The 21,300-nt window shown below is 42.6% G+C and overlaps 1 protein-coding gene and 1 pseudogene across 1 annotated transcript in view; both read left to right on the top strand.

Annotated features, from left to right (window-relative positions):
- Positions 1–10,988, top strand: part of LOC101571662 (E3 ubiquitin-protein ligase TRIM38-like) — a 32,219-nt gene extending 21,231 nt beyond the window's left edge. Inside the window, exons 8-9 of the transcript XR_002817827.1 lie at positions 9,161–9,166; positions 10,914–10,988. The gene's annotated coding sequence lies outside the window, so the exon portion shown is untranslated. The remainder of the gene's footprint in view (positions 1–9,160; positions 9,167–10,913) is intronic.
- LOC101571268 lies at positions 2,556–10,648 on the top strand (annotated as a pseudogene).
- Positions 10,989–21,300: the final 10,312 nt, after the last annotated feature.

Genomic DNA, 21,300 nt, shown 5'->3' with positions numbered 1-21,300 from the left:
ACAGATTTATGAAAAAAACTGAAAAATATAGGGTAACTTTTATCCTCTTGGAAACAGGCAGTTGAATACATCTGGATGGATGCATGCAAACAAAGATTTAGTACATAGCTTGGCTGAGCTGACACCATCGGTGTAGGTGATTTGTGACATGAAAGTGGCTTTCAAGGTGGCAGAGCCTGAATGGGGACCTTACTAAGTGTATCAAACATGGAAGCAATGAAGTAACAGAGGAAGAGAAATCAACTTCTTAATTCTCTTCTTAAGAATGTGTTCTGAAACAGATAGCGGGTGTTCCACATCCTGAAGTGGAGCTCTTTCATACCCCAAGAGCTGGTTTCCACAGTCAGTCAAGGGACAGGCACAGGCCTGCTCCATCCAATTTGTTCTCCACAAGAGGTTACCCGAACTGTATGGTATGCAGAGCTGACATTGCAGGTAGGCAGTGTAGACAAGACTTCCCAGTTGATGCCATGTAATTGCTTTATGTACATTGATGGCATTCGAATCTGCCCCAAATTCTTGTCCTCCATACTTCATTCTTCTCCTGTCATTCTCTGGATTACAATAAAATCTCTCCACATGTTTCTGAGCGCCACTAGATCTGCTCTGCCATGTTGGAGTACTTGTCCTCTTGCTTTGCCAATGGTGTGGCAAGACATTGTCATTACTTTAAACAATCCCTGCCACAGACCCTAGTGTCCTAGTACCTCAGAGAAAATGAGTACACACTTCAATGTCACTGTCTTGCTCAATGTGTTACTGTCACTGATTTTACCAGCTCAAACGAGCTCAAGTGAAGCTTCCTCGCTTTTATCCTGGAAGAACTCAGGGTGTCACTTAACACTGGTGTCCATAATGTACTACAGTATAAGACCATTGTCTTGAAAACTCCCTGGAACATGTTTCATGACTTGTCCATGCCATTAGGATGAGTAGGGAAGAAAAGAGCCCAGCCTTAGTGTTGGCCACTGTGCCTCAGAGGGTTCTGGTGGAAAGCTGTGATCCTGGAGAGGAACTGCTCGTCCTACACCACAAGAGCAAAGGTGATGGGCTCCTTGCCATTTGCCATGTGAAGTAAGTCTCATCAGGAAGCAGGACAGATACTCAGTTTTCTCAAGGTGGACACCTTGGTTTGATTTTCTACAGAAGCATGTAGGATCTTTGCATCTGCACTCTGACAGATAAATGTAAAAATGTCATTGTGCCAGATATTAGCAAAGAGTTCCCACAGTTTTCACTCTCTTCTCATCCTGATTTGTCTTAGAACAAAAGAAACAAAATTAGGCTTCAACAGAAGAATGAGGCTTCAGAGAGCCTCATTTCGCATGAAGAACCATCAAACAGGCGGCTGCACTGCACAATCTAGCTGTGTCAGTGGTTTCCCTTTCTATTTCTATGTCCTATGCTAGTTTCAGAAACTCCTCAGAGTCTAAAACTCATTGGGGGCAGCTGAAAGAATGGAGGACAGGAGCCACATCACAGGCTACCAGGCATCTAGGGAGGCATCAGGCATTCAGCACAACCTAGGGCTCAAATCCACTACAGGCTAGCTCACCCCTAAAAGGTGCTCCTCTAAGGGAATGTTTGCCCCTTGTCCTCCTTCTTCTAGGATAAGTACTGCTCACAGCCTCCTCTCCTCATTGGTCAGGAGCCTGCAGCCCAGCCTGCCTCCTTCAGTAGTTTCCTTTTCTCCCTCTGAGGTAACTGCCCTACCCAGTTCCCAGAAGTGGCAGCCTTGGAAGGAACTAGCCTCAGATAGGGGAGTGTATTTCTGAGAGCTGCAGGTTCCAGTCTTGTGGGCAGAGCAGGGAGCATGGCTGGGTGTCTGTGGGAGTTGGTGGGAGTGCAGAGAGTGTTCGCTGGCAGCAGGGCCCTGGCGTCTTTGTCAGGAAACGGCAGAGAACCTGTTGACAGCTCTCACAGTAAAGCTTCCTGGTTTCCCAGTGCTTTCTCCCCAGGAATAACCAGGCCTCTGTGCCTTCCAGGGCTCTTTTCAGTTTTTAACCTTAGGTTGTGAGAGGTAAAACAGACGAAAGAAACTCAGTCTTCTGATTGCCTTGGTAATATTTCAACTGGATTTTCAAAAGTTAGATTTTCTATCTTAGTGAATATATATATTAAGTTGAATTTAAATGTCGACACAGGGCTGGTGAGATGGCTCAGTGGTCTAAAGCACCTACTTAGAACAAGCTTAGCAAAGCACAGGGACCATGGCTCAATCCCCCAGCACCACATGCCAGCCAGCCCCGCCCCCTGGTGGGCTGAGCTGCCCCCCCACATAAATAAATAAATAAAATTTTAAAAACAAAAAAAAAAAACTAAAAATAAATATCGACAAAGAACTGTTTCCATTGAACTGACCACACAGCTAGTGACTTATACATTTTCTAAATTAAAAAGAATTTGTGTTTATAGAGTGAAAACTGCATCATATATTGCAGTGGCATCCAGATCGTTTCATGTAGACTCAGGGCCTAATTGTTTCGAACAGTGTGGAACTTCTGACTGATTCATCTTCACCTCTAGGTCCTCTATGAAGCTTCTGAAGAAGAGCCATGGCCTCAGGAGCTTCCCTGAAGGAGATTCAGGAGATCGCCACCTGCTTCCTGTGCTCAAACTCGTTGGACATCCCAGTGAGCCTGGACTGTGGGCACAGCTACTGCAACTCGTGTTTGCAGGCCTTCTGTAGGAAGGAAGCACTGCTGAAGAAGGTCGTGTGTCCTCAGTGTCTGTTGCCAAATAATGTAAACAGCTGGAGGCACAATAAGCCTCTAGAAAGAATCATCATGATCTTAAGGAAGATGGCAGAGACACAGAGTGAGTCAGAATGTGAGGAACACGGGGAGCCACTTCGGCTCTTCTGTGAAGATGACAAGCAGCTCATCTGCCAGCGCTGTGAGCAGGCTCCAGAGCATCAAGGGCACACCACAGTGCCGGTGGAGGACGCGTGCCAGGGCTACAAGGTGAGTGTGTGGCCAAGCCCTCAGCAGGGACCTGTCCTGTGCTACTGCCAAGGTCTGAGAGTTTTGATTCTGAAACTAAGATTAAGACCACGAAACAAGGTTTAATTGCATGGTGTTCTGAAAATGGACTTGTGAGGGATCTTTGTTGGATCCATTCTAAACTGTTCTATTGAGCCCATTCCATCCCCATCCTGAGTGCGTCACCATGGACTCTATCCTGCTCTGGGTCATCTTCATGCAAACACAGGTGTTGTCTCCTATCCACTGTACATAATTAGAGAAATTACAGTGTTCAAGGCTCTGCAGAGGATCTGGGAAGAAGTGGAAGAGGACACATCACCTGCGGGAATCATAGTGTCTGGTAGAGACACAGAGCAGCAAGGTTACTGCTTGGAGTCCTGGGCTTGGGTGGTGACAGAGGCAGGAGGGAAGGGAGTGGGACATTCCAGCAGTGATGCCTGAAGGACATATAATCTTAACCAGTGCACTGTTTCCAGGTAGAGGGACTGACACACTCCCACTGCCAAGGGACATGCATAGGGCTTCTGCCTTTCTTTGACCAGATCATGGGTCACTTGCAGAGACATGACAGGTTGAGATGAAGTAAAGAGGCAATTCCCAAGACCTGAGAGCCAGCTGTGAGTGTAGATCCTACAGCATAGTGTGACCCTGTACTGGTGGACATCTCAGACATGATTAGACATGGTTTTAGTGCTGGTCATCTCAGGCTCACTGCTCCAAGCTATATACAACCTTCACCAAGCAACAACCCTCCACATACTCTGGTTCTACAATGCACAAGTCATGTTAAAATGCTCTAGCTATCCCAGGTGGAGGTACTAAGCAGATCCATGTCACCACCCATGCAATGTCCAATGTTCTTTAAAAGGTTTAACAACTCAAGAAAGGGACCAGTTATTGCGTTTTAAGACTTCCTAGAGTACTGGGCTTTCTCTTAGGTTTATAATGACAAACCAATTTCAATAGACATTCTTCATCCAATTTTCCCCTCAGGAAAAGCTCCAGAAGGCTGTGGCAAGGTTGAAGGATCTGCACACAGCATGCATGAATCAGAAAACATTGATATGAACACAGATAGCTAAGTGGCAGGTAAGAATCTGACATCACTGATTCCAAACTGTTTTCTATTTTAGTGTGTAGGCACACAGAATAACTAGGGTAAAGCACAAACCCCTAGCAGAATAGTTGATTTTGCACTACTATATATGCATGAGATTCCACCATTAAACTTTTAACCTCCTAACTCATATTAACAAGGATTCCTGATTACTTACCCAGGAGAAGAAGCATTGTAGTGTCTGTTTACCTGCAAACAGCTTTGTTGGATTTGGCTGTCACCTGTATGTTCTGGTGCACAGCCCTTGAACTAATCCCCTTATTACATTCACCAAGGGCAAGTTCTGGATTTCAGCCCTACAGGTGTAGAAATTGCCCCTTAAAGCACTGAGGAACAGCTTTCCCAGGGCAGCCCATGAGGGAGCCACTGTGAGGCTCAGGAGCACAACAGCTGCTAGGACAGTGTGCGCCCCAGCACCAGGAGGCTGAGGCCTTCCGGGCTCCACAGCATCAGAGACGCATTGCTGTGTGGAAGCACCTCTGGAATGCTTTCGCTGGCTGTCCAGGTCTACAGGTTGCTGAGCCATTGGCCTCTTCCGGAATCTTTGTCACTTTTACTATTTTAAGTGTGTGGTTCAGGGACTAAGCTCCTTTCCCATTGTTGCAGAACCATCACTCTACTCATCTCCACAAGTTCTTTCTTCTTACAAAATGCAATTCTGTGCCCATTAAACCTGAACTCTCATTCTTCTTGCCATGTAAGATCCTGGTAAGCACTATTTTTTTTTTCTGTCTCTATGAATGTTACTATTTAGATGCTTCATAGGTGTGAGATGGCCACGATGGTTCTCTTCTTTCAGGCTCATTTTCCTCAGCAGGACATCTTCAGGGTTTATCCCTCAAGGATGGGGCAGATTTCCGTTTCTTTTAAGCGTGAGAAAGATTCCACTCTCTCTACAGCTGTCATCTTGTTCATCCATTCAGTCAGCAAATACTCCCCATTTGTTTCCCCTTATTAACCTTAGTTTTCTCATTCTAGAAAGAGATAGCTATTCAGAAAAGAAAGGGGAAGATGGACTTTGAGAAACTTCACACTTTTCTACATGAGGAGGAGAAGTTCTGGGTCTGGAGACTGGAGAATGAAGAAGAGCAGGTGCTGAGGAGACTGCGGGAATATGAGGCCAACGTGTAGGAGAAGAGCAACCAGCTCAAGTGTCACATCTTAGGGCTGGAGGCAAAGTGCAGGAGCTCAGCCCAGAGGCTGCTGCAGGTGAGGCTGTGGCCTTGGGGAAGGACAGGAGGATTCTGAGGAGTTGAGGAGAAGGCAACACATGAACAGCATAGCCTGCTTCCTTTCTCACATGGGCACTTGTGCAGGGATTTAGGTAGTATCTCCCAAGTCTATCCCTGAGCACCATCAGGGTGGCCTCACTGGTCTCTGGGCTCCCCTATAAATCACACTTTCCATAGAATGGGGTTCCAGTCCTGGAATCTCAGTTATCAAGGAGGATCAGGCTAGAGTACTGCATATAGGATGCCAACTTAGTGAATCTGAAACTAACTTTTAAAAATGTTGCTAGGATACGGGCCAGTAGTATAACACTCCTACTATGGTCAAGGTCTGGAGTTCAATCTACAGCAATGAACTGAGGGCCAGCCAGGTAGCTCAGCAGACTAAAGTGCCTGCTTAGGTAGAGTGCAGTGCCCAGACTTCAATCCTCAGCATGCTGTGCAGACCCACCGCAGGGTGTGCTGAGATGACCATTGAGACTGGGCATGGTGGCATGCACCTATAAACCCAGCACATGGGAGGCTGAAGACAGGAGCATCACTCTGAGTCTGATCTATGGAGTGAGACCCTGTACATCCTGTAGGCCCTGTCCTAAATTCATAAAAAAAAGGTTACACAGCCATAAATGAAAAATGAGTTTGCTGGGTAGGTGAATACAGAGTGGGTCTTTATTTTTCCCATGTCCTTCCTGCAAGTCTCTGCGTGAGAACGTCTGGGTGAAATATTCATGCTAGTATTGGGCACTGACTGGGGAAGGCCAACGGAGTAGCAACCTGTTCCTTGAATTGCTGGTGCAGCCCTTGCACCGACAGCGACTGTGAGGCTTGTTCCAGCTGTGTGAAGGATGCATCTCACTAGGATGAATGCAGCAGCTGTTCATTCTGACTTCTACTACTGGGAGTGAAGTCACACTCTCAGTTCAGAAGGTGATATGTGTCCTCCACCACCCTGTGGTAACTGAGGCTACCACTTTGGTAGCCCAGTCTCTGGAGCTGCATGTCCAATCACTGTTAATTAGTGGGTGATAAGTCAACTCTAACTCTGGCTCAATCTACAAAACATCAAGTCCTAAAGATCGAGTCTTGCCGAAGTGATGCTCAGCGAATGTCAGGCCAGCGTGCAGAAGCCACATGCCAATGACACTTTGGAAGATCTTTTTACCTTACAGAGTTCCTAAGAGGGATCACAGCCACCATCTGTGTGGGTAGACACCAGGTGGGATCCTTGCTCCTGACTGCAGCACTCTCAGGCTAGGCCCCTTTTTCCTTCCTGGGGAGCTGTGTTCACATGGAAGCATATTCCATGCCACAGACTGTGGAATCCTGACACTAACAGGTTCATGTTCTGTTCCTTACAGGATATGGAAGGCACCTTGAGCAGGTGAGTCCCATGTGGATAGGGGAAGGGAGGCTCCTGGTGGGCAGAGATGAATGGAGAGGAGCACTGAGGAGGCTCTGCCTCTGCTTCTTCCCGGGTTTGTGCTTTGAAGCTGGAAACTCCCGAGGCCCTTTCCTTGGAGTTCAGATTGCACGTGATGTTGCTGAGCTTTCCTTGGATGTGAAGGCAATATTAAGATGCCATCAAGGTGTGAGAGAGATGCAGGTCTCCCGAGTGCTATGACAGCAGGGACCAAGGGTAGTCAGCACAGTCTCCATCACCCTGGGCACCTGGAGCAAGGTCTATGGATATTTATAACAGAGCTGACCAACTCTGCCATCCTGTGTGCTCAGAGGATGAACGTGCACTGCATCCTGTGCTCCTGTAGGATCTTCCAGGTCCTGCTGCCTTCCCTGGTGACCCTGTTGTGCCAGGTCACTCCCAACACTCAGATTCCATGTCTGAGAAATGAGTCTATTTTCAGTTTCCTGTCCATGGAGTTGTGCTGCAGATGCCCTCCACTCTCTCATGGGAGCTTCTAGCACTTGTTGGCAGGTGAAAAGCCCCAGATGTGGTGGTAGATGTTCCTCTGAGGCTTCTTGTGAACACTTCACATTCTGACAGAAGTGCAAGAAAGGTGGGAAGCATGGTGGGAAATCTTTAACACTAGATGCCTGACTCAGGGAGCAGAGGTGCACATTAGAAGCATGACAGATACTAGGGTTTCTTGACTCAGAGCCTACAATTACTATTGCTTTATCTGTTAGCTACTGCTCCCTAGATCTCAAAATTATTCTTACACTTAGATACCAAATTTCAAAAATGTTGATAATGGAAACTGCTACCGTGTTGAATTTGGCTGGAAAATTTGACTCAATCCAAAATGATTTGAAGGCTGCATGAGTTATCTATTGCCCCTCACAAATTATCTGAAGCAATGTAGATAGATATATTATCTCCCAGTCTTGTGAGTCAGGAATCTGAGTACAGCTCTGTGAGCTGTAGTGAGGTGTTAGCTTAGGGTCTCTGGGGGAGCTCTAAGGTGTGGCCAGGCTGTGTTCTCACCTGGACACTCACTAGAGAAGGGCCCCTCCCTCACTCTCTCACTTGCTGGCAGGATTCATTTACCTGGGGATACAGTAAGTGAGGCGCCAGCTACCTGATGGCTGTGGTCAAACCTGACCAGGCTCCAGTCGCTCCTTTTCCTGGACATGCACAAAACCAAGTTCTTCTTCTGCATGAGCTCAGGAGGAGTCTCCATAACAAATGCACTAACAAGATGGTGTTTGAATAACGAATTGTCATCACAGGAGTTTCATACACCATCTTTGCCCTGTTCTACTGGTCAGAAGCAATGCACTGGCCTGTCCACTTTTGAAGGGAAGGAATTTTACAAGGATGTGAAGACCAATGCACTGTGTCCAAGGATTGGCCCCTTGAGTCTGTCACTCAGGGGACTCATCAGAGCTGCACTGAAGTGAGGGACTTTGAAGCCCTTGTTTTCTTTTTTCATCTTTTTCAGACAGGGCCTTACTCTGCAGCTGAGGCTGCCCTTGGCCTCGCTGTGTATCCCAGGTTAGTCCTGCACTCCCAGAAATCCTTCTTCTTTGTCCTCTTGAGTGCTGGGATTACAAGCATGCTCCTACATGCCCAGACGATGATATGTGCTTTAAATATATATTTTACTACAGAAACATTGATGCTTTTGGTGACAGGACTGTCCCATAATCCTTGCAGGGACACCATGGGAGCTATAGAGCAGCATTTTGAAAGGGCTGATGTTTGGGATCCATGTTACAATGTCCCCAGGCCTCAGGGAAAGTGATGTTGTACCTCTTGGTCCTCTTTCCTCATCTACAACCTGTAATGTTTTTCTATATATTGGATTTGAAGTGGTCCCTAAATATGTACGTGCCTTCAGTTTTTCTACTATGATGATTTTTTTGGTTTCATTTCTTCTATTGTGTTCTCATCATACTTGAGAAAGCTGGTATGTCTCTTGGCTCTTCAGCCTCCTGTTATTTAACTCTACTGTAGTTTACTCATTTTATTGCTTCTTCCTTTACTAGCTTCTGGGAGATTACTATAGTCAATATCTTATCCTGGTATGTGACTGTCATTTTTCTTTTTCTTTCTTTTTTTATTGATTCCTTTCAAATTTAGGTTAGACATATTTTCTTTGAAGCTTATGACTTTTATTTTCTAAGACCCCAGTCATCACTGAGAATTCACTTTTACACTGGAAAAAAAAAGAAATCCAAAACCAAGCCTAAAGAATGATATTATAAAATCAGAGAAGAAAGAAAATTGAGGCTAAAACACAAAACACTCATATTTTTCAAATGTTGAGGTATATCATTAGGTTATTTCTTTGGATGCATTAAGTTTTTCTGATGTGGGTCTTCAGAGCTATAAACTTCTCTGTTGTGATCACTTTCATTGTGTCCAATAGGTTCTGGTATGCTATAGTGGCATTGTAGTTGATTGTAGGGACTGCCTAAATTCTTCACTCATTTGTTCTGTGAGCATGGATTAGTCAAGGGTATTGTTCACACCTTTACAGAATGGCAGAGGTTTCTTTGGCCATCCGTTTCCAGTTGCATTGCAGTCTAATCTGCTAATGCACATGGGATCGTTGGATGGATTGAAGTCTGATTCATGGGCTCACATTTGCTCTATGCTTCAGAAAGTTCTCTTTGCTACAGGGAACACTGTGCATTCTGTTGCTGAATCCAAGTGAAACCATAGCTCTCCATTAAGATCATTTGTTTGAAGGTGTGGTACAACTCTGATATTTCTTTGTACAGTTCTTTTGGCCCAATTGATCTGTCTGTCTGTGACAGTGGCGCATCAAAATCCTGCACCATGACTGTGTTGATGCTCGTCCGATCTTTTATGTTTAGTTGTGCTAGTTTAATGAAGTTAGGTGCTCGAGTGTCCAGCGCATCTGTAGTTATGATTGTTATCCCATCCTTCTGCAGATTTCTTCTTGCATGCATTTGTTGTTATGAAATTGAGAATGGAAAAGCCAAATTTCACTCTACTCTTTTAGGATTTCTGGGGACATACAGAAAGATATGGGATTTTGGAGAAACAGAAACCGCCTGGTCACTTCTAGTCCTTGGTATCTCTGGAAAGCAAAGATTGCTTTTGGACATGTTATTATCCCCTATTGGCTTCCTCAGAAGTCCTGGGAATTTGACTAAGTGACAGGCAAACATCAGCTCTCCCCATAAATCACTGCACTGGATTAACGGGGAGTCTCCCCATAAATCACTGCACTAGATGTGCTGATTTGTACTGTAGACTTACATAGCAACTTAAGGACAAGAATTGGGTTCAACACAGGCTGGTTTTACTAAAAATTCATTGTGTTATTACCATCATGCAATGTATGTATTTTCTTTATATTACAGCCAGTGTGACTCTGGATCCAGATACAGCTCATCCTGGCGTAACTGTGTCTGAGGACCGGAGACAGGCGTGCTGTGGATGCAGCCAGCAGAAAATTAAAGTTTCTTCCAGGAAATTTACCAAGCTCCCCTGTGTCCTGGGCCATGAGAGCTTCAACTCAGGAAGACACTACTTTGAAGTGGATGTTGGACAAGGAACAACTTGGGATGTGGGAGTCTGTATGGAAAAGGTGCAGAGAAGTTTTGGCATGATACAGGATCCCGATAGTGGGTTCTGGGCCATTAGGCTGTGCACAGAGGATAGCTATGTAGCAACGACCTTGCCCCACACTGTCCTTAAGCTACCTGAGTGACCCCTGGTGATGGGGGTTGTTCTGGACTGTGAGGCTGGAGCTGCGTCCTTTTACAACATGACCTCTGGCTCCCACATCTTCACCTTCCCCAAGGCTTCCTTCTCTGGTACTCTGCAGCCCTTTCTCCAGGTTTATCCATGCTCACCTATGCTCCTTCCTTCCTGCACTGCGTAATCAAAGAAACAAAACTTCCTTTTTTACACTGATCGAAAAATAAAGTAGTATAGAGCACATAAAGGCACATATGTGGTCAGTTGTGTTCACTAGTGTTTCTTCTGCACCTACAACGGGCTGGATTTTTAGAAGATAATTAAGAGATCCCTAGTGAATCGATGGATATAAACACTAGGAGAACTCCATAGATTGGCAGCCTGATTGAGAGGAGAACAAGATAATCTGAAGATGTGACGTCCTCTGCATCTCTCTGCCCTGGGTTCAGTTCTCTGATTTCTGGTCATCCTTGGATGATGATTTGGCTCAGTTTGAAGCAAAAAGGTCTGTAGTCATTTAACTTTTATTGAGCATATTGGTAAAAGGCGAAGGATTTATATGATCTGAAGAGCAACCAGAGTATTTATTGAGCTATTTGAACTAATGTGTTCGAATAAAAGAAAACAGCTCAAAGAATGAGTAGGAAAATCAAACTAGCAATAGTTCCCTAGCACTGACATGGTGATCAATAATCTCCACTTCAATCTGGGCCTGACCTACAATTCAGCAAGATGTAGTGAGTTTCCCTGGGCAATCACCAAGGAATTCTAGAGAGAAGAGAAAAACTGCTTCCTGAGAGATGCTTCAATGGAAAGTAAAAGTTGACTAAATAATAGATTTTCATAGGGAACTTCATTCTGGAAAAGACAAAGAAGTTGGCCTTGGGCCGGGGAGAAAGCTCAGTAGAATAAGCACTTCCCTGGCAAGCGCAAGGGCCTAAATTCAATCTCCAGTTCCGGAAAAAAAAAAAAAAGAGGAAGAAGAAGTTGGCCTTGTCCAGATTGTGCTATAGCTGCCTATTTTGAAATATATTTATATTCCATTAAATAGTGTGTCATGGAAGAATTGTCAGCAGTCTTTATTATGACTCAGGTGTGGTTAAATAATACTTATTGCAGTAGTAGACTTATCAAGAAAACTGAAATTAAGCAATTTTGCATGATCATACAGGAGTGGGCTCATGAGAGGGAGATGGTGACTTCAGGCAGAGGATAAATAACCTCTGAGTAGTAATGACTAAATTTCAAGGTCACTAATATTACAATCATTTGTTGCTGATATGAAATTGAGGTTTGCTGATGCTGTTGATGTCCTCTCCCACAATTTATCACCTTAGAAACACAAAGTTCTTTTTTTGTGTATGTCATTAATTATCCAATAATGTGTTTTCTTTTCATAAAATGCTCAGTAGGCTAACTTCTAACAGTCCTTTGCATTATTTATCTCTGTGCATTTCTGGTGCACGAACTAATAACTATATGCTTGCTGTTCTCTCTCTCTCTCTCTCTCTCTCTCTCTCTCTCTCTCTCTCTCTCTCTTTCTCTCTCCTCCCTTTATGCATTTGATATAGGGTCTCACTGTGCAGCTCAGACTCTTAGTGATCCTCCTGTGTTCAGCCTCCCCAGGGCTGGGATTATAGACCGTGGTCACCATGCCCATAGTCCTCAGGCTAGCATGCCTTGAGGACGGGGCCAGCACAGCATGGTAAATTGGAGATCAATCCTTGGTTCCTGAGCGTGCCAAAACAGGCAGTTAGTTGATTGAGCTATCTCTCTGGGCCTTTTGCTGTTCTCTTGTTAGTTGTCATTTGTTAGTCTAGTTTACAGAGGCCTGCCCACGCAGAGAAGGCAAGACACCTAAAGAAAAAAGGGTTTCCTTTTCGCCGCAGCCTTACTTGTTCTCTGTCCCCATGATTCTAGCACACTTGCTCCACGTGGAACTGAAGCACTGCCCTTTGTGCAGGGTCCTGGGCACAGATACATTTTCGACTTCTTGGTCCTGTGAAAATGAGAGGAGAAATTGCAAGCAACATAGAAAGAATTTTTCAGGAAGCCTTGCTTCTTCAGAACTCCTCCTGGTGCCTGGCTGTCACCTCTACTTCCCTGCCTTAGTCACTTGAAAAACATGGTGTCCCATTACTAAACCCTAAAATTGCTTATACTCCATTGTTCTACCAGTTGTAGTCTTCTTGGTTTTAAAAGGTAAAGCCCACTCCTTGCCAACCACATGTTCCAGCTGCCTACCATGGAGCACGGGCTTAGCCTGCACTGCTGAGGGCCAGGAAGAGCTCCAGAAAGCTTGATTGTTTGCTGTGGGTGTGCTAACAATCCCAATTACTTTGAGATTATAAAAAATAAAAATGAGGTCATAAATAGGATGAGGTTACAGTAATGACAAAACACACCCTATTAGTCTAGACATCTCCATGCCTAATTAAGCGAGCAACAATGGGAGCATGCTGGTTTCTGACCATCTCCAGCTCATTCACAAAAGCCTCCCAATATCTAACTCGCTGAGCAAAGCTCACTCCTAGAAAGGCTAGGGAATGTGCATATTAGCCATGAATAGACTCTTCTGCCTGCTTTCTGCATTAAGTAACCACTTCCTAATGATTTGAATAGGACAAGAATCTAATTCAGTAACACTAGAACAGTGACATTTGTGCCATGTATCTAGTAGATGAGGAGGGCAGAGGATTCTTGTCTTCTAGACCTTGGATTCTGTTTACAATCTCTTCTCTTAGACTCATAGACAATGTTTGTGCTGATTCATCAATATCGTAACTCATGTCTTCTGAATTATAATTTCTAAGACTCCAAATAAAGTCCTTTTACTTTTCAAGCTTAGGAATTTGAACCGATAGACAGTGTCCCATTGTCCTATCTTTTTCCAAATGTAGTCTTCATGAAAGAGAAAGGCAGACCTAGGGGACTGTGGTTCGATCCCCAGCATCACATACGGCAATGTGAGCTAAGCCACAAAAGAAAGAAAAGACAAGGGGCGGGGTGAGAGAGAGAGAGAGAGAGAGAGAGACAGAGAGAGAGACAGAGAGAGAGACAGAGAGAGAGACAGAGAGAGAGACAGAGAGACAGAGAGAGACAGAGAGAGACAGAGAGACAGAGACAGAGAGACAGAGACAGAGAGAGACAGAGACAGAGACAGAGACAGAGACAGAGACAGAGAGACAGAGAGAAAAAAAGGAAGTAAAACGAGGACAACTTTCTAACGTTGGCAGAGGCTGTAGAGGGCAGCCTGCACAGAAGATGTGCTACATCTTTAAGCCCTTATTTTGGTAGCTAACATAAACATTCAATTACAGAAAATGTTTCAGAAAGTAAAGAAGGTAACTCTATAGGAACCAAGTAAATGATGGAATGGAGATAAAATGAGAGACTGAATTACAGTAAATTAAGGGAAAAATAATAATACTTGCTTGTTTCCCATCACTTACTATAGGTAGGATTGTGGTTAAGCCCATCCCTTTTCTGGCCCTCATTACTCCAGAAAAGTAAGGATTCTCTTTAACAGGCAAGAACAACAGTTGACTCCAGTGTGTGTGACTCACCCAAGACCAGCAGGTCTGGACCCCAGCACCACCTTAGGTCCTCTTACATGTCATTCAATGACTTGCTAGCATCCAGCCTGCTCCTGACACATTAAAAGAGACTCAGGTGACAGGTTTCAGCTGAGCACTGACACCCTGTAGCTCTGGAGTGACACTGGAGAGCTCATTTCAGGCTGTCACAGGACCTGAGATTTTTAGCCTTTCTCAGGGCCTCTCCAACCCCAGATGAACCCTAAGTGCAACATTAGCTCATACCTCTTCTTGCTAGCTTCCTTGTGAGGTCCTGCATATACCCAAGAGTCTCTGGTCAGCAGGCCTCCTCCTGAACCTGGGCCAGGCCTCAGGCTGTAGGACATGAAGTAGGGAGGCACCAGAACCTGGTTATCCCCGCCTGGAGCAAGGCAGGATGTGGGACCTGTGGGACAGAGGAGGCAAGGAGGAGATTAGAGATCATCATGGCCCATGCCAGAAGCTGTGCACTGAGGAGGCCAAGCACAGGATAGAAGGAGCTATATCTCTGAGTGACCCCTGGAGGGCATCCTCCCCAAATAGAGAGATCCGCACTGATGTCCACGTCTAGCTAGTTTAACTCAGAATCCAATTTTTTCTATATATGCATCAGAACTCATGTTCTGGGTGAGGGCTGGAGATTCTGGAATTTCACTATTAAGTCCTGGACCACAAAGAGCTTGACACACCTGTCAGGTTAGAATGTCAGAGCCAGCTGCGAGGACACAATAGGGAGAGCAAAGAGAGAGTGCAGGGCCAGGAACTAGAGCCAGGAAAAGGACAGTGCCTGATGGGAGACCCTTAGGAGATACCACTGGAACAGCTAGAGCAATATACAGAAACTGATGCGCAGCTCTGTCAACCACAGCCATAAAAGACGGGCTCAGAATGATGGGAAAGGCAGAGATTAATAAGGTCGTCAATCTATTGATGAAAGCATAAAAGTATACAGGTATTAGAAAGTTGTCTGGTGTACCTAGTGCAGCACTGAGCTCATTATAGATGAACAATATATATTTGTTGAATAAATGAATGGGTAAATAATTCATCAGGTAAGAACTTGCTATAGATCCTGGCTGGGTTTCAACTCAAATAACAGCAGTATCATGATTTTTCAGATGGAAGCAGTGTTTTTGGTGTCCTCATATGGAATAACAAAGGAAGGTAAACTCTGATCATTGTTCAAAACACAAAAATTGAGTGTTAAGGAAATTATCAAGTGTCTTAGCACTCACTGATGATGCCACCAAAATTGACTGGCGGGCCCTTCACGAGAAAAGACTGCCTACTGTGCACTTGCCAGACAGCTCTTAGGACAAAAACTGAAATGAGATGGCATTGGAGGACTTCTTAGAGCTCATGAGAGCTGCTTTCTTCAGTTGCAAAATTACTGTTTGTTCCAACACAGTAGCAAGCTGCTCCTTGGCTAGAAGGGTCAAAGTTGTGTGGCTGCCTGCATCTGCCACATCTGGGTTGTTCCATGAAATAAATGGGTCTTGTTTATTATACAGTCACAGAACATTTTCCTGTTCATATATTCTTTCCTCTCATTATATTTCTCCCAAACAGGATAGTTGTGGACTCATAATATTAGTAAATTTCTGTATTTAAACTCAGGCTTAGGTTTATGAAAAAAGATGAAAAGGATAGGGTAACATTTATCATCTTGGAAACTGCAGTTCAATACATCTGGGTGGATGTTTGCAAACCAAGATTCAGCATATAGTTCAGCTGAGCTGACACCATCAGAATAAATGATGATAAAAAAGTGGCTTTCAAGGTGGCAGAGCCTGAATGAGGACCCTACTAAGTGTCTGCACACATGGAAGCAACAAAGAAACAGAGAAAGAGAATCAACTTTTTAATTCTCTTCTTAAGAATGCATTGTGCAACATATAGGGGGCATTCCACATCTTGAAGCAGAGCTCTTTCATACCCCAAGAGCTGGTTTCCTCAGTCAGTCAAGGGACAGGCACAGGACACGCTCCACCCAATGTGTTCTCAACAGGAGGATGCCCGAACTGTATGGTAAGCAGAGCAGACATTGCTGGAGGGTGGTATGGATAAAGGTTCCCAGTTGATGTCATGTAATTGCTTTACACACATTCATGGCATTCAGATCTGCCTCAAATTCTTGTCTTCCATAATTTATTCTTCTCTTATCATTTTCTGGATTGAAATAAAATCTCTCCATGTACTCCTGAAGCCCAGTGAATGCACTCTGCCACTTTTGAGTAGTTGTCCTCTTGCTTTGCCAATGGTGTGGCAAGACACTCTCATTTCTTTAAGCATTCCTGGCCACAGATCCCACTGCTTTAGGACCTCAGAGAATGTGAGGACACACTTCAATGTCACTGCCTTGGTCAATGTGTTACTTTGGCTGATTTTCCAGAACAAAAATCACTCAAGTGAAGCCTCCTTACATATTTCCTGTAAGAACTCAGGGTGTCTCTTACCACTGGTGTCCATAATGTACTGCATTATAAGACCATTGTCTTGAAAACTCCCTGGAACATGGTCTATGACATGTCCACTTTATTAGGACAAGTAGGGAAGAAAAGAGCAGTTTGGAGGTCGCAGCCTTAGTGTCTGCCACTGGGCCTCAGATGGTGCTGGTGGAAAGCTGTGATCCTGGAGAGGCACTGCTCATCCTGCAGCATGAGTGCAAAGGTGATGAGCTTCTTGCCATGCACATATTCTTGCCATTGCATATGTTGTCTTCCTATTGGTTTCTATGTGAAATATATCTCATCAGGAAGCAGGACAGACACTCAGTTTTCTGCAGGTGGACACCTTGGATTGATTTCCTACAGAATCATGCAGGCTCTTTGTATCTGCAATCTGATTGATAGATGTAAAAATGTCATTGAGCCAGATACTAGCAAAGTGTTTAATTTTGTACCAGAGTTCCATTTCCCTCTCTCTTCCCAACCTGATTTGTGTTAAAACAAAGCAAAACAATGAAATTGTAATGTTGCTTTTATTTTTCTTTAATTTTATTTTAATTTGAAGAGTGAAAACAGCAGCAAAAACAAATAGAAGAAATGACAGAAGCAAGGTAAAATACAATAATACATAGGTTAACAGATATTCAGAACAGGGATAGCTAATTAACAGTGGTTGCTATATTATGTATTTTTTTCATTTTAATGAGAAAAAAGATAAAATAACAATGCAATGGTTTCAAGACATGGTAGTATGACAGTTACAATAGTTAATACATTGCATATGTTGTCTTCCTATTAGTTATTCAGAGGACTATTTGGAGACATAATATCTTGTCTAAACAATATTAGTACAAACCTTTCCTCTCATTGAACTAAAAGAAAGTAGCTGTGTATCCATCCTAACTCTTATACACACACACACACACACACACACATATTCACACTCAGACACACACACACATACTCTCTCTCTCTAAAAAAATGGTCCTTTATTTATATCCCCCTTTTTTATTTTGTTTTGCCAGAGATGGGTGTTCCATTGTTGTTAGAGAAGCTGTATTTGGAGAAGTCTTTAAAGGACTTTTTCATACTTGAAGGCCAGACCAAAGATTGTAGGTACTTGAATTCAGTAAAATAACCCAATATAGCCCAATAGTCCATAATAGCATTGGGTTATCAGCACAACTGGCAATGGTCTAAAGTTGTTGATGTGACCCTTTTACTGCTCAGCACATTAATATAGCTTTACTTTTATGCCACATGGTTACACTTTTCTGCTGGGTGGTTAAGACCAAGTTAAAACAAGACATATATAGCTCAAAAGGTAACTTTTGTTATCTCATGAGGTCAGTCAAATCCTCTCAGGATTTACCCTGAAACCATGTACAACACCTTGTTGGTCTTTTTTCAGTGTCAGCCATCTGGATGAGTCACGGCCATTGCTTGACCATTTTGCTCTCTGTGAAAGCCTGAGAGAATTTTTCTCTCTAGGTGACTCTCCTTAGGCACACTATACATTGTCAATCATTTCCTCTGTGGCCCCATAATCTCCTTGATCAGAAAATTTCAGACACCACTGAGTTATAGGATGTCACAGCAGAGGTTCTCTTATGTGCTGAATTCTCAATGACCTTGAAGGGCTAGGGCCAAACTACTGACTATCCTTGTAGCCCCTCTATTTCTCTAATTTTTGGTCTGTAATGTTTAGTTTTTAAACATCCAGAAGAGAAGCTTAATGATATTACTGCCCTTGTAAAAGAAGCAGTTGGACATGACATCACTATCTGTCTGTACATCAAACACCTTAGACATAACATTGAACTACTACTTTCCTACAACCATAGATATTCTAAACTTTATATCCCTACAGAATGTGAAAAAAATTACACACTTTTACCCAGAAATTTAAAAATTGAGTTATATACAATATGGTAGCAGGAAAATCCCATGATTTTTATCTTTTTTTTTTTTTTTTTTTTCTGTACCAGGGATTGAACTCAGGACCCTGCACATGCCTGGCAAACACTTATTCTACTGAGCTATCTCCCTGGCCTAACATTTTTTTCTTGTCTCTATTTGCTTATATTGTTTTTTTAAAACAAACACTTATTTTAAAATGATTATAGCAACAATCGATATGACATTAGAAGCAGTATGCACTTAGAAGACCAAAATGATGGTTATTTCAAGCATGATTTTAGTATTAGACATTGCAATCCTCAGTGCAGTTGCTCAGTTCTCAGATATCATCATATATAGTTACTCAGGGTGGAAATTCTACCCATTAACTGCTATTTTCAAGCACCTGATGGAGATTCTTAGGACCATTGCTTTAACCATCTTTTTTATATAAATGTGTGGCTTTGCCCCTGCTATATTTCTTAACTTTTATCCTTGCTCTCTCTTCTTTGTTTAATCCTTAAGTGCTCACTTTGCATTTAACTGTGTCACACCTTTCAATTTTTATTTCTACTTTCAAGTTCTAACACTAGGGAGAAAATATGATAGTTATACACATAGGTTTGATTTACTTCACTTATGAGTATATTTTCAAGTTGCATCCACATATATATGAAGGCTTCGAGTTTATTTTTCTTTATAGCTGAGTAATCCTCTTTTGTATAAAAACACAATATCTTTTTCATCCATTTTTCAGGTGACAGGCATTTTGGTTGTTTCTAAGATTTGCCTGTCACAAATTGTGCTACTATAAACATAGGTGCACATATAACATTATGATATGATGTTTTCAATTCTTTTAGGAAAATTCCCAGAAGCAGGATAGCTGGTTTGAATGGGATTTCCAGGCTTAGCTTTTTGACGGAGTCTCCACACTGATTTCCATAATGGTTGCACCAGTCTGCATTCCCTCCAGCAGTGGAGAAGTGTTCCTTTTTCCAGCAGCCTCTCCAATATTTGTTGTTGGTTGATTTCTTTATGACAGCCATTCTTTTCTGGGGAGAGATGGTATCTCAGTGTTGTTTTAATTTGCATCTCACGAATAGCTAGTGATGTGGATCATTTCTTCATGTATTTATTTGCCTGTTGTATTTCTTCCTCTGAGAAGTGTGTGTTCATCTCAGATGTCCATTTTCAAATTGGGTCTTTAAAATTTGGGGTCCTAATGTTTGTTAGTTCTTTATAAATACCAGATAAAAGACCTTTGTCTAAGTGCTTATTAGTTAAGTTTTTTTTTTTTCCAAATATGTGGGTTGTATTTTCACCCTGTTGGTAATTCCTTTTGACATTCAAAAACTTCTCATAAGAGGAGGTCCAAGTTGTTAATCCTTTCAAGTGTTTCCCGTGTAGTTTGATTTTTGTTCATGAACTGCTTGCCTATCTCTCCCTATGTCATTGAGCTTTCCACCTACTTTTTCTTCCAGGAGATTTAGTGTTTCTATTTTAGTGCTTAGATCTTTAAGGCATCCTAACTTCAGTTTAGTGCATGGTGATGGACCTGGGTCAAGTTTTAATTTTCGGCATGGACAGTGCCTGTTTTTCTAGCACCATTTGTTAAAGAAACAATCATTCTTCCAGTAAGTATATTTGGCCAATTTGTCAACGACAAGAAGGCTGAGTATGTTTGTGGCTGCATCTGTGTCTTCTAATGCATTCCATTGATCCTCAGTTCAATTTTTTTTCTTTCTTTCTTTCTTTTTTTTTCTTTTTTTTTTGCCAATACCTTGCTGATTTTATCATGGTGGCTTTGTAGTATAATTTTAAGTCAGGAATTATAATGTCTCCTTCTTTCCCTTTGTTGCCCAGGATTTCCCTTGCTATTCTATGTTTTATTCTAGTTCCAAATAAATTTTAGGAATGATTTCTCCAGGTCTGTGAGGTATGTTTGTGGTATTTTGCTAGGGATTGCACAAATCTGTATAACAATTTTGAGAGTATGGCCATCTTCACAATGTTGGTTCTTCCTATCCAAGAGGAGGGAATATCTTTCCATTTTCTTAAGTCCTCTATGATCTCTTTTTTCAGAGTGCTGTAATTTTCATTGAATAGATCTTTTACTTTAGTTAGATTAGTTCTCAGGTATTTCATTTTCCACAATGCTATTGTAAAAGGTAGCGTTTCTCTAATTTCTCCCTCAGTATATTTGTGATTTGTATAGAGGAGTGCTATTAAGTTGTGAGTATTGACTTTGTATTGTGCTGTGTTACTGACTTTGTGTACTAATTCTAGTAGCCCCTTGGTGGGGTTTTTTGTGTCTTCCAAGTATAGTACCATGTCATATGCAAATAATTATATTTTAACTTCTTCTTTACCTATTTTATTCCTTTTGTTTCTCTTTCTTGTCTAATGGCTCCAGCTAATGATTCCAGAACTACATTGAATAGGAGTGGTGATAGAGAACATCCTTGTCTTGTACCTGATCTCAGAGTCAAAGATTTCAGTTTTTCCCCACTTAGAATTATGTTAGCAGTTGGATTGTCATAGATGGATTTTATCAGATTGAGGTAGAGGCCTTCTATTCAACTTTTCTGCAGGACTTTGAACATGAATCAGTGTTGGACTTTGTCAAAAGCCTTTGCTGCATCAATGGAGTTGATCATGTGGTTTGTGATTTCATTCTATTGATATAGTGTATTACATTTATAGATTTACATATGTGGAACCATTCTTGCATCCCTGGGATGAATCCTACCTGTACATGGTACATAATCTTCTTTTTTTTTTTTTTTTTGTATATAACCAACAGGTTTATTTTATTTTTTTTATATTCTTTTTTTTCTACAGTTTTATTGATAAACATATAGCAATGAGACAGTTTCAAATCAAATCGGAAGTACAGTTTCAACAAATAATAC

The sequence above is a fragment of the Octodon degus genome, unplaced genomic scaffold (genome assembly GCF_000260255.1).
Source record: "Octodon degus isolate 3935 unplaced genomic scaffold, OctDeg1.0 scaffold00119, whole genome shotgun sequence".
Lineage (NCBI taxonomy): Eukaryota > Metazoa > Chordata > Mammalia > Rodentia > Octodontidae > Octodon > Octodon degus.
The sequence above is the reverse complement of the archived record's forward strand: the minus strand, read 5'-3'. Positions and strand labels throughout refer to the sequence as shown.